The sequence below is a fragment of the Pelecanus crispus genome, chromosome 1, assembly GCF_030463565.1.
Source record: "Pelecanus crispus isolate bPelCri1 chromosome 1, bPelCri1.pri, whole genome shotgun sequence".
Classification (NCBI taxonomy): domain Eukaryota; kingdom Metazoa; phylum Chordata; class Aves; order Pelecaniformes; family Pelecanidae; genus Pelecanus; species Pelecanus crispus.
The window spans coordinates 91,737,522-91,749,182 of record NC_134643.1 but is presented as its reverse complement, the minus strand read 5'-3'; positions in this window follow the sequence as shown (position 1 = coordinate 91,749,182).

Here is an 11,661-nt window from a genome sequence, read left to right as displayed (position 1 = left end):
GGTACATGGCATGTTCCAGTGCTGTGCAGTGGCCTGTGTGGGGCTCTTGCTACTTTGCTCATATTTCTTTTGTAATGGGGCATCTGAAATGGATGCAGTATTCCAGGTGTGGCCTCATCAGTGCAGAGAAGATGGGAATAAACTCTTCCCTTACTCTGCTGGCTACTCCTGTCCTCATGCTATGCAATATGCAGCTGGCCTTCTCTGACACACAATCACATTATTAGCTCATGTTCAACTTTTTGTTCACCAGCAGGATGGAGTGAGAAAGAGGCAATTCAGAGACAACTAAAATTCTTTAATTTCTCTGTGGTTGCATATACTAAATACCCTTAAGCTTGGGGTAGGGTAAAACCTTTACAGCAATAGTGAGTGCAACAGCTACTCTTCAAATTGAGTATAGAAAAGGAGTAAGTTGAGTGGAAAAGAGCCAAAACAAGAGAATCCTCTGCTCAGACACTACATAAAACTTGGGAGTTATGGTTTTTTGTTTCCTTGGAGCACTCTGAAGAATTTAGATGTATGACTCAACTCTGCAAATGTGAGAGGGCAAGTGGTTGAAATAATTATGAAAGCAAGGATGGCTGAGCAACCTCAGTGTTGAGAGAAGCACATGAGATAACATCAATGAAATACTAGACCCCTCCTGCAATTCAACCTCCTAACGGAACCAATTTGCAATATTCTTATGTTTTAATTGGGTTAGCAGCAACCTGTTCTGGTTGCTTCACTCTTACACTTCCCTCAAAGTCTTTGCTTTCTAAAGCTGTGGTTCCCACCCAAGTTTGTAAGCTGACCACTTCCAAAAGCAGGCTTACTTCTATAAAACAACTTTTGAAAATATTTTTTAATTTATTTTTTAATTAATAAAATAATTTTTAATAACAAAGCATGATTGTTCTCTCATCTGTTTCTCTCAGTAACTTTGAGTACTATATAAAAACTATAAGCACGTAGTCTTACCACACATAAACTATAAAGCACAGAATTTATAAGAATAATCAATTTTTTTTTTATACTAAGAAATGAGGTCACACTGAGGATTTATAACACATGGAATATGTATGAAGGTTTACACAATGGTATTTCTTTAGCTAGCAGGTAGTGGCCACAAAATTCCATATGATCTAATTTGAATAGGGTTCCTGCTGCTATATGGTCAGACTGCTACTGAGAGTAAAGCAAGCTCATCTGAGGTTTGTTTTGATGTCACTATAATGATGCTGTGCAAAACCCTCAATTGAGGGGAAAAAGTTAAAAAGAAAATAAAAAAAGAGAGGAGGATTTATTTTGAACCTTTATCTGATTATTAAACATTAGTCTACATTTCTCATTTACTATTCTAGTTGCTTAAAAAAAGGAGGTATGCTGTGTTTTTATCCTTTTTCTTAAAGAGGGACACAGCTTCCCTTTGTGGGAGCAAAGACTTTCTTCAGCATGGCTGTGGGGACCTGTGGAGCCAAGTGGCAGTAGCTGTTGGTGAACAACCACCCCCAATTGCTTCAGATTAGCTCTTTTGTCCTAACTACAGGCTCCCTTCTTGCTCAACTATATTACATTATAAATAGCAAAGACATTTCAGGTTATGGTGCATAATGAGAGACATATTTTGGCTACCTACTGGCTGCATCTTAGCTGGAGAACCATGGGCATGCCAGCAGGACTGAATGTTTTTCAAGCTCTGGCCACAACCTTCCATGTTTTCAACAAAAGTACATAATTTGCTTCCGAAGGCAGATAATGTCATGAGTATTTAATTTAATCTCAATATAGATGTTCTTCACATTTTTTCCCCATTTTTGGTACCACTTGACCTTGACAGGAACACCTACCTGCAAATCAAGAAAATGGCTTCTGTGCTGTTGCCAGTGGTGGTAACACCTTGGAGAATGAAATCAGAGGTGTCCTGAAAAAAAAGCTGGGGCAGAGATGGGTTTTCCAGGAGAAATCAGTGCATGGGTGTGTGTATTTCTCCCTGTGTAGAAGGATTCAATTACTAGGATATCGTTTGGCCAGGTTGCTAGACACAAACAGGGGCCGGATGTTCTCATAGCCTTCTGTACCCTTCTATCTGTGTCCCTCTCTAAGGGGTATGCAGATAGCTATATACATGTCTATTCTCTCTATATACATATATATATGGTAATGTTAGGTTAACGGTTGGACTGGATGATCTTAAAGGTCTTTTCCAACCTAAAAAATTCTATGATTCTATGATTCTATCTTTTAGTAGCCGATTATTAGCATCCTGCACATATATTACAAAGTTACATATATTACAAAATAAGGTAAGCAGGTATGCCTACTTGTCACCTGGTTTCCTCGCAGACAAGATCTGACCTTGAGCCTAATTTTTTGCATTTGGTGGTGAGCTAAACCAGCCTGATCTTGTTCCATGGTTGGTTCTACTTGTGAAATATTAATTCTTTTTACCACCTTTCTGAGGACAGGTTATCTGCAGGGTGCTTTACAGGCCAGACACGTTCAAGAGTTTCCCTGCTAAGATACCAGTGGAGACACTTTTATAACTCACCAAAGGGAGTCCTGCAGACTAGTGAGTGTACCCACTTTGGGAATCTGGCATCATTGGTGCCAATGAGTTTGCTTCTACATGGCAGTGCAACATGGCATAAAAAACCTGCTCTGGAGCCTAAATTGATCTAAAGTGCCAGCATAAAGCTGCACCTGAGTTAATTAGCCCTGCTGTAAATCAGCCCCTCCTAGCACAGCAACTGTACCATACTAACACACACAACTCTGGGACCCAAGCTCCTATCTTTCTTTAGCACAGTGCTTTATAGACACAGCAGCTCATGATGGCCCCTTGTCAGATGAACACAACAATGTACACAGAGACTGGCCTTTGAGTGGGCACGTGAACAGGGTGACTGGTGTGTGAACTGTTGGTTGGACTGAGACAACAGACTGCACCTAAGTCTTGTGTTAGGCCTCTTAATCCCATTTGGATGTAGACCTAAGTGAGGTGAGACATCTGTACAGTGCTGTCACTTTTCAACAATTGGATTTTTCAAATGCTAGTCTTAGTATTTTTCATTAGCTTTAGTATTTGCAATATTTGGAAGTTTTGCACATATGCTACATAAGAGAGGGAACATTTATCCTAGAAGAAGAAGGTGTTGACAGAAGACATATGGAAAAAAATCTCTTTTTCAATTTCATGGCTGAGATATGTTTCCCCTGGTGGCTTATTACTGAACTCCCTACATGTTTGTAATAACTATGGATGAATGACAGGTTTGAAGAGAGAAGTGGTGCTCTTCCACCAGGCTAGTGTATTGCCACCTGGATCTTCATGTTTGTTACTCCGTAGACCAGCAGGATCTCACCTGCTCCTAAAATAGTCCAGACATTTTAATTAATGATTCTTTAGCATAAAAAGTATAGGTCATCCATGGGCCAGAACAATAGAGTGCTGACACTGTTTCTTGCAGATTCTCCCACCTCTCTTGGCATACAAGATCATTACCCTTTTTGGCCTGCCCTTTCCAGCTCTATGGATATTACATTTTTGGTTGCTTATTCACTAGGGCACTTCTCCTCATGCCCCTCAGATGGAAACTTGCAGCCCCCACGCATTTATGACCAAAAGGCATAGCCTGGAGAAGGCAATGGAGTGCTTGTTAGACAAGTTCGCCTATGACAACTCTACAACAGGGCTGCCATCCAAAGGGATCTAGACAGGCTGGTGGAATGGGTTGACAGGATCCTGATGAAATTTGACATGAAGAAATACAAAGTCCTGCATCTGGGAAGGAAGACCTCCTTGCAATGACACATACTGGGGACTGACTGTCTGGGGAGCCACTCTGTTGAAAAAGACCTGGTGGTCTTTGTAGGCAGCAAGCTGAATATGAACCAAGTTGGCCCTAGCAGCAAAGGCGGCCAACAGCATCCTGGGCTGTATTACCAGGAGCCTAGCCAGTAGACTGAGGGAAATTATTATCCCCCTCTACTCAGTGTTTCTTAGACAGTATCTAGAACATTGCATCCAGTTTTGGGTCACCTAGTACAAAAAGCTGTTGGTATACTGGGGTGAGCCCAATAGAGGGCCATGGAGAAGGTCAGGGGACCGCAACACTTGCTCTGTGAGGAGAAGCTGGGGAGCTGGGCTTGTTCAGCCTGGAGAAGAGGATTTGGTGGGGCCTAATAACAGCTTTCCAACACCTACAAGAAGGTTATTGAGAAGATAGAGCCCGGCTTTTCGGAGCGGCACATGGTGGGAGGATGAAAAAGCAACAGGCATAAACCGAAATAAGAGAGTTTGCAACTGATACAATGAGAAACTTTTTCTTCATGAGGTCAGTAGAAGTTTAGAGCACGTTACCCAGAGAAGGTGGGTAGTCTCCATACTTAGGGAGTGTTCAAGACCTGACTGGATAAAGCCCTGAGCAACCATATCTAACCTCGTAGTTGTCCCTGTTTTGAGCAGCAGATTGTACCTGATGGCATCCAGAAGTCACTCCCAACCTGAATTATCCTATGATCCCATGATCCTCCTGGCTATCAGGATCATTTGAGCTCTCATTACTTAAGACCCAAGACTGGCAAATCCTAGTATTTCCTGTCCCATATTATTCCTCAGCAATCTTGCTATAAAGATGATCCATGTCCCTTGTCCATCCCTCCTATTCAGCCATGTCAGTCTGCCACTGTCCTGATCTGGATTTATGTGTGCTGACATTGACTCAAGTGGGTCTAATGAGCTGCTTTGCTTTGTCCTAGCACTCAGCAATTAATTTGTCCCTGCAATTTGTCTCTCCTTGGTCTGGTGGTTTGGGCTTTTTGTTGCATTCTTTAAATTTCTTTTGTGAAACTAATTTTTCAGGATGTTGTTTTATTGCTTTTGGCACAGCAGAAGAACATACAACAGCTGCAAAAAAAAGGGAATTCAGATAGCATCTGCTGATCTTTATGATTTCAACATGCAAGATGCTCTTCCAGGAAAGCCCATGATAATTCCTGTAAGCAGTTGATCAGCAGTAATGAACCAGAGGGTGAAAACGTATCACAGAACAAGGACATAGAGTAAAAGCAATGAACAATGAAGTTGCACAAGCTAGTTTTTCTCTGGAAAAACACCAGTTCCAGAGCTTCTTTTTGGTCAACTTACTTTTCAAGTTTAGTGTGTAAGTATAGTTAAGGGTTGTATGATGGGCTTCAGCCTCCTGCTGGGCCGCTGGAGCCCAGATGGGGTCTCTCTGTCGAAGAGACATGTGGACATGGCCGCTGCTTCCCAGACTGCAGGTTCAGCCAGCCAGTAGTGAGGTTGAGCGTGTAACCCAGAGATATGCACACATGTGCCCATGCAAAGGACACTGGCATGGTCAACTGCACAGGCTGCCACAGACAAGGTGCTGCCTTCAACAACACCTGCATATAACACTAGGACTCACATAAAATGAGTATAGACAGCCAAGTCCTCCATCTAAATGCAATGCTAATTACAACACTGCAAAGCTGTGTCATCAAGAACATCCTACTTATTTTCTACAGTGGTGGCTGAGTTACTTAGCAGTTCTATTGTTGTCATTCTCAGTTTGGCTTTATGTTTTACTGGAGAGAAAAAACTTGTGTTTACAGTTTTAAGTAACGTACTCTTTTGAGGCCATTCCTGGACTGAGGTGAATCTCAAAATATTTCATCCTAACAGAGGAGATGATTGTTTCTGGGTAGAGATGCAAATCCCTGCCTAATGCTGCCAACATATCAAACATCACAGACTCAACTGTCTATGGGAAAGATTTCTACTTCTGGCTTACTATCTGAAATTTCAGGCTTAGGGTTTTTCTTCCTCACTGTAGTGGAAGAAAGATAATTGGTCCATTTATCTGCCTGGATGTCAGGACACTCTTCTGAGTATTCACTTTCCTCTGCAACACAGTCTTCAAAATCCACATTTTTCCCCAGCTTTCCTTATTTAAAGAAATGCCCCATAAGACAAACAGCAGTGCTCAGGCTTGGTCTGCTCCCAGTTTTATCATTCTTGTTTTGACTAGGGCCTGATGTTGTGAGTCATTTACAAAGCTCTATTCCCAGCGACTTCACGGTTTGTTTTCAGGGTGGCTTTGTGCCCTTTTTACTTTCTATGGCATGCATAGCTAATTGACAAGTAGAGCCATGATTTGCACCTTGTGTTCTACGCACCATGCAGCATTTCCATTGCTCCACAGTCCTCAACTTCTGACACAAACCGGGTAGTGTTAAGTCTAATAAGAATGCCTCCTGAAATGGAAAATTCATAGGAAGGCTGTTGACTGGGAAAGCAATAGTGCTTCTGGTAATAGTCATCAAACTTCCAAAATCAGTCAGGGCAAGCAGTGATTTGAGAAAATATGGATATTGTTGTTCCATCCTGGGTAAAAGCTAAAGCCTTGGTTTGGAGCACCTTGAAAAAAAGTAATTTATTTAACTGTTAGATACAATTATATGCATTACTTAATTCCAATTAAGTTGATCTTCTGATTTTAGTGTCTAGCAGAAGTATTGAGAGCCACTTATCAAGACTCCTATCTCTGTGACCTAACTTACGTGACATTAACACTGTTCTAAATTTCAGGCAACAAAAGGTTTCACTATCCATCAAAGCCCTGAACAAATAAAATCAGTTTTTAATAATACACAAACTTTGCAGAGTTTCATCTCTCCTATTTCCAGCTGGTATTTAACAGATTTCTGTAATTTCATATCTTTCAAAGCCATGGGTGGCCCATCCTTATTGTAACTAAGGTTGTATTCGAGTTTGTGAGGCTGGTGAGTATGGCTGTATCTGTTGCAGTGTAAATTAGGATCATCTTTCCCAGTTGACTACTCACCTCTTGAGACTAAGAGCTGTTGCAGGATGATCTTCATTTGTCCAGTTCCTCAGCAGAGAGAAAACAGTCTACATTAGTGCACTTCTGATGACAGGAAAAAAAATGGATTCCCAACTTTCCTTTCATTTATCTCTTTGACAAACTTTCATATCTGCAGCCCCTTTGAATTGACTGCTCTGTTATTCTGAAGACCTAACCACTGTGAACTGAAAGTAGTGAATGAGAGAGATATGATGACTGATGAGCTTATGGGGGGGAAAGCAAACATGAAAGAAAAATTATAAACAACGCTTTGCTATCAGTGTCTCCCAGGAGTACAAGATATTTGTCATGCACAGACTCAGTTGCAGTAGATTCTCCATCCATCTGTATGGGAACCAAAATGGAAGTGGGGATATACTGGAGGCTGAACTTGGTTTCACTACACAGCTACCTGCAGTCAGCTCAGCTCAAGCTATTAGCAACACAATACCCGACAGACTCTGCCTGCCAACCTCTTGCCCCATACCACAGAAGACAGTTGATTTCATGCTTTTCATTTCAATGCCAGTTCCAATGCAGTTGCTCAGCACAGAAAGACTGCTGGCTAATGAGTACAGCAGTTCAAAGGAAGGCATTGCATTTACATGGTGCTTTCTGCAAAGAAGATCTAGACTTCACTGCCTCTCCGCTCCTTCAACTCTTTCACCTTGTGACTTCATACAAAAAAGAGTAAAGAAGGCTAGTCCTTCTTCATGCTCTTCTAACAGGCTGTTTTCCAACATGGCCTTGATGTACTGATCTTGTTTTTCCTCTTTCCTGTCCTGTCCCTCTCTTCTCCCCACCTTCCAGTCCCAAATAGTAGAGGTTATATGACAGCTCCATTAAATCAACAGTAATGGTCAATGGCTGTAAATCACAGCTTGGGAGGTTCTGGTTGGAAATTAGGAAAAACTTTTTCACCAAGAGGCAGCACAGCACTGGAACTTGTATCCTGAGTGGTGAAGGGGTCTCCAACCTTGGAGTTTTTCAAGACTCAGTTAGAGAAGGCCATGATGATGTGACATGGTGTTAGTGATACTCCAGCTCTGAGCAGAAGGCTGGATCTTCCTGCCTAGTTTCTTATGTTTCTGGGATTCAGTGAAGAGCTTCTGTAGGGCTGGAGAGCCTTTTGGTATCACATCCACTTGATGCAGTTTTGTTACATTTCCTATTCATCAGCCTGAAAGAACATCTGATTACTTAGCTTGGTTTACTGCTCAGGCTGTTGCAAGATCTTCAGCCTATGTTCCCTAATTAGGAAAAATTAGGTTTTGCTGATAAAAGAAAGTTGCTAAAACTGAATATGGAGAAAGCTCTTCTCACTGTTTAAATATAAAGGAATAGGCATAGATAGGCTTCTTAGCTCACATGTACTCTAACAAGCAGTTTATTTCTAAACACAAGTCTTTGCACCAAATAGATCCATGAAAATAAGTCTTGGAAAACAGTGAGATCAGGCTTTAGGTCATCCATCCAAGGCCTAGCTCTGCTGCATTTGTCAGCAAGCATGTAAACATGAGCATGGCCTCTTGCTAAATGTAAGTGTGCCCACAGGTCCCCTGCCCAGGACAGGGCTCAGGACTCTGACAGCTGAAAAGGGTGTTTCTCAGCACTGTAATGCAAGGTGCCACACAAGGTTCCAGAAAGCCCAGCCAAGCACAAGTCCTCTGTTATTGCCTCATCTTCACTAAGACTCCCAGAAGGTGATAAGGGCCTAATTTTTTGTCCTGTGTTTACAGTGAAGTTTCAATGTCACCTCACTTGCCAATTATTTGTGCTAGGGGAGTCCCAATAACAAAACTGGATGGAAATGGGTGGTGAAGCTGACTGGCCTAGTTTGCTTGCTCATCAGAAGAATAATAGGGCCACTGTCCCCTTCTTCCCCATTTTCCTCCATACAGCTCATGATTTTGTTGTGCCATGCGATGTCTCCTTTCAGATAAGGGCCTTGGTCACCCACTGAGCACAATGAAGAAATTAAATATATGACACATCTGTACACAAGGATGCCTGCAGGCTGATATTTCTCTCCCCTATCTCTAACAGGTCCTCATGCAGAAAAGCTACTAGAAGTCTGTCTCTCTTGCATCTACTTATCTTGAAACTATTTCCTGTAAATCTGTGTTCATGGACACCTGCACTAGCATCATTTTACTGTAACTCAGCTTTTGTTCTGCAGTGAGGCTGCACTGCTTTACTTTGTATTAAGGATAGTTTGATGAATTCTCACTGAGACATTTTAGCTTTTCCTTTTATGCTAGATAAGTATATATGATGTTGCAAGCACAGGAAACAGAATAACAGAAGTAGATAATGCGTACATCATTGTGTGAGGCAACAAGTAGAAATGATGCTAAAGAATGCTGAAGGCAAGAGCTGGATGGCTCTTTGATTGAGCATCTGCTCCCTTGCTATCCAGTCCATCAAGCAGCTATATATGGTTTCTAAAACATAGGTTCTGTCCACCATAAGTGTCAGATTGCTCTTTTCTTTCACCTTCTCCACCTAACTTGCTTGAAACATAGCCTGAAACAACTTCAAGAGTTCAGTGCTAGAATGGTTCTGCAGCCCACCTGTTTTCTCTGACGACACATATATTGACTGTCTACCACGGTTCCTCTGTCTAAATGAGCTCCAGTTCATCTGGAGTTTGTTCATTCAGTCTGGGATGCTAGTTGCCAGAGTTTACTTTCTGCAATAGGCTTCTTTGGAAAAACATATTGGTCTACTACTTACTTGCCTCGCTACCCTGAAAATGAGCCTTGGGTTCTGAAGTAACATAGGTGCAAAACATTAACCTAGATGGCCAAATATGAGCTGGGAGGAGGAGGAGGAAATGAGTGGTAGTCTGGGTACATTTGGGATGGAGTGTGTGCAGCATCAGCTTGGGATGATGTCTCCTGTGGAAAACTTCATAAGAGAATGAGCTTTTCTGCCCTTCCGCCCAGGAGCTGCAGTTGCATCACATCAAATTAAGCAAAAACAAATGATGTCCCTAGGTGGAGTGTCTCAGCCACTGCCACCCTAAGGAAGAGCTCAGGTGGGACAATGCCTCATTTGCTATTGCACAGGGAACAAAAGAAGGCAATAAATACATGATTTTTCAGATGTCAACACCAGTGGTTCTCAGCAAGGCCCCAGGGTGCTGTGATCCCAGTCCCAAGAGGACCTGAGCATTGCTGAGCTCCTTCAAGGGCTACGAGAGATGCAGCTACTCTGTTCCTTTCCATATGAGACCCCTCTGGCTGCAGGTTATAAGCTGGCTGTTAAAAAACAAACTTTTAATTAGATCTACAGAGACATCTACAAAGTTGTCCAAATGAATCTGAAACTAACTTCCAATAACATTAAGAGTTGCACTCTCCAGTTATCTCTCTGGTCAGCAGCTCATTTTGAACAACTGGGAAAGGCTTCCAGGGTGCAGATGAAGGGGATTGCAGCCCCCATTAGCATAGCCTGGTGTCATCTATGTACTCCTTTCACATGACTGTGGCGGATTTTCTCACTTCTTGGCCTCACAGCGGTCCAGCTCCACCTTCCTCTTTCCCATCCCTAAGGTCCTTGTTATTGCACTGGCATTTTTTCACTCTTGTGTGTTTTTAGTGACTGATATGCAACTATGTCATGTTGTTCTCTTGCCCTACAGCAATATTAGGCCATGTCATTTTGTGTCATCGAGTCCTGCCATTTTAGTCCCATGCGATTATCTTGTTGAGATCTCGACTGATGTTGTAGATGAGGTGGAGTGGTCACAATGTGAGACCTAATGTGACAGGCTGTCATGTGGCGAGACAAAGAGTTGAAAATGGCAGCTAACAGGCACCTCAAGTTTTTCAGAATTAGTGAAGGGTGATGCCCCTAAGGGCTGTGAAGGGCTGAGGACATCTGTACTGATTACTTCACAGAAACAACCAGATGCCCAGGAAAGCTGAAATCCCAGAATAGACACGAAGCAGGTTCTCCATCAGATAAGAAAACAGATCTGTCTTCAGGATGTTAGCCTTTCTTACTACCCTCACCTTCTTTCTTGTCTTAACTACAGGAGTTCAAGTTAATCTTTTCCAGGGACTGTACCTTAATTTTCAGTTTGTCTGTCTTTTTCATTTTCACTTCCTGTTTTCAGTTTAAATCTTTTCATCCTCTCTTTCATGATTTCCCTTTTTAGATTTGTCCTTTCTCTAGTTCTAAAGCAGTTTTCTTTCAGTTTCATTTTTTTCTGACTAGGAAAAGCTTGCATATTTATGATGGTATTAACTGATATATGCAACCATTTTCTTAGCAGAGATGCAAGACAATGCCTTTGGCTGGGTTACAGTATGAGTAAGTACAATGAGGTGAAAGAAACACGGCACCTTTAACAAATGATGAGAAGTCAGCTGCCAGGCTGCCTACCCTTTTTTTACAAAACTCTGTTTTGATTGGTTTATGGTTCAGTGTCTTTTCCAGAGTGAGTTCCCAGCCAGTGATTATCAAGCCAACAGCAGAAAATCAATGAAAGCAGGGTGATGCTTTTTCTCACCAAGGCAAATTGATGCCAGTCATCCTGCTGTTACCACCCCGGCCAGTTTCAGTTCCTGTTTCCCAGAAAGCTCTGAACATTATAGGAATAAGGAAACACTGCTTCTCCTAAAGGCTATGCACAATTGTGTCAGTGTCTTGCCTCTGTGGGAGGCAGCATTTCTTCACTCCTGTTGACTGCAGAACGGGGATCCAGTACCTGTTAAAAAGTCTCTTTCAATATGCTGCCATTTCCAGCCCCTGGCCCAGCTACATCCTCAACATAATCAGCCTTAATGGAGTCACAAAT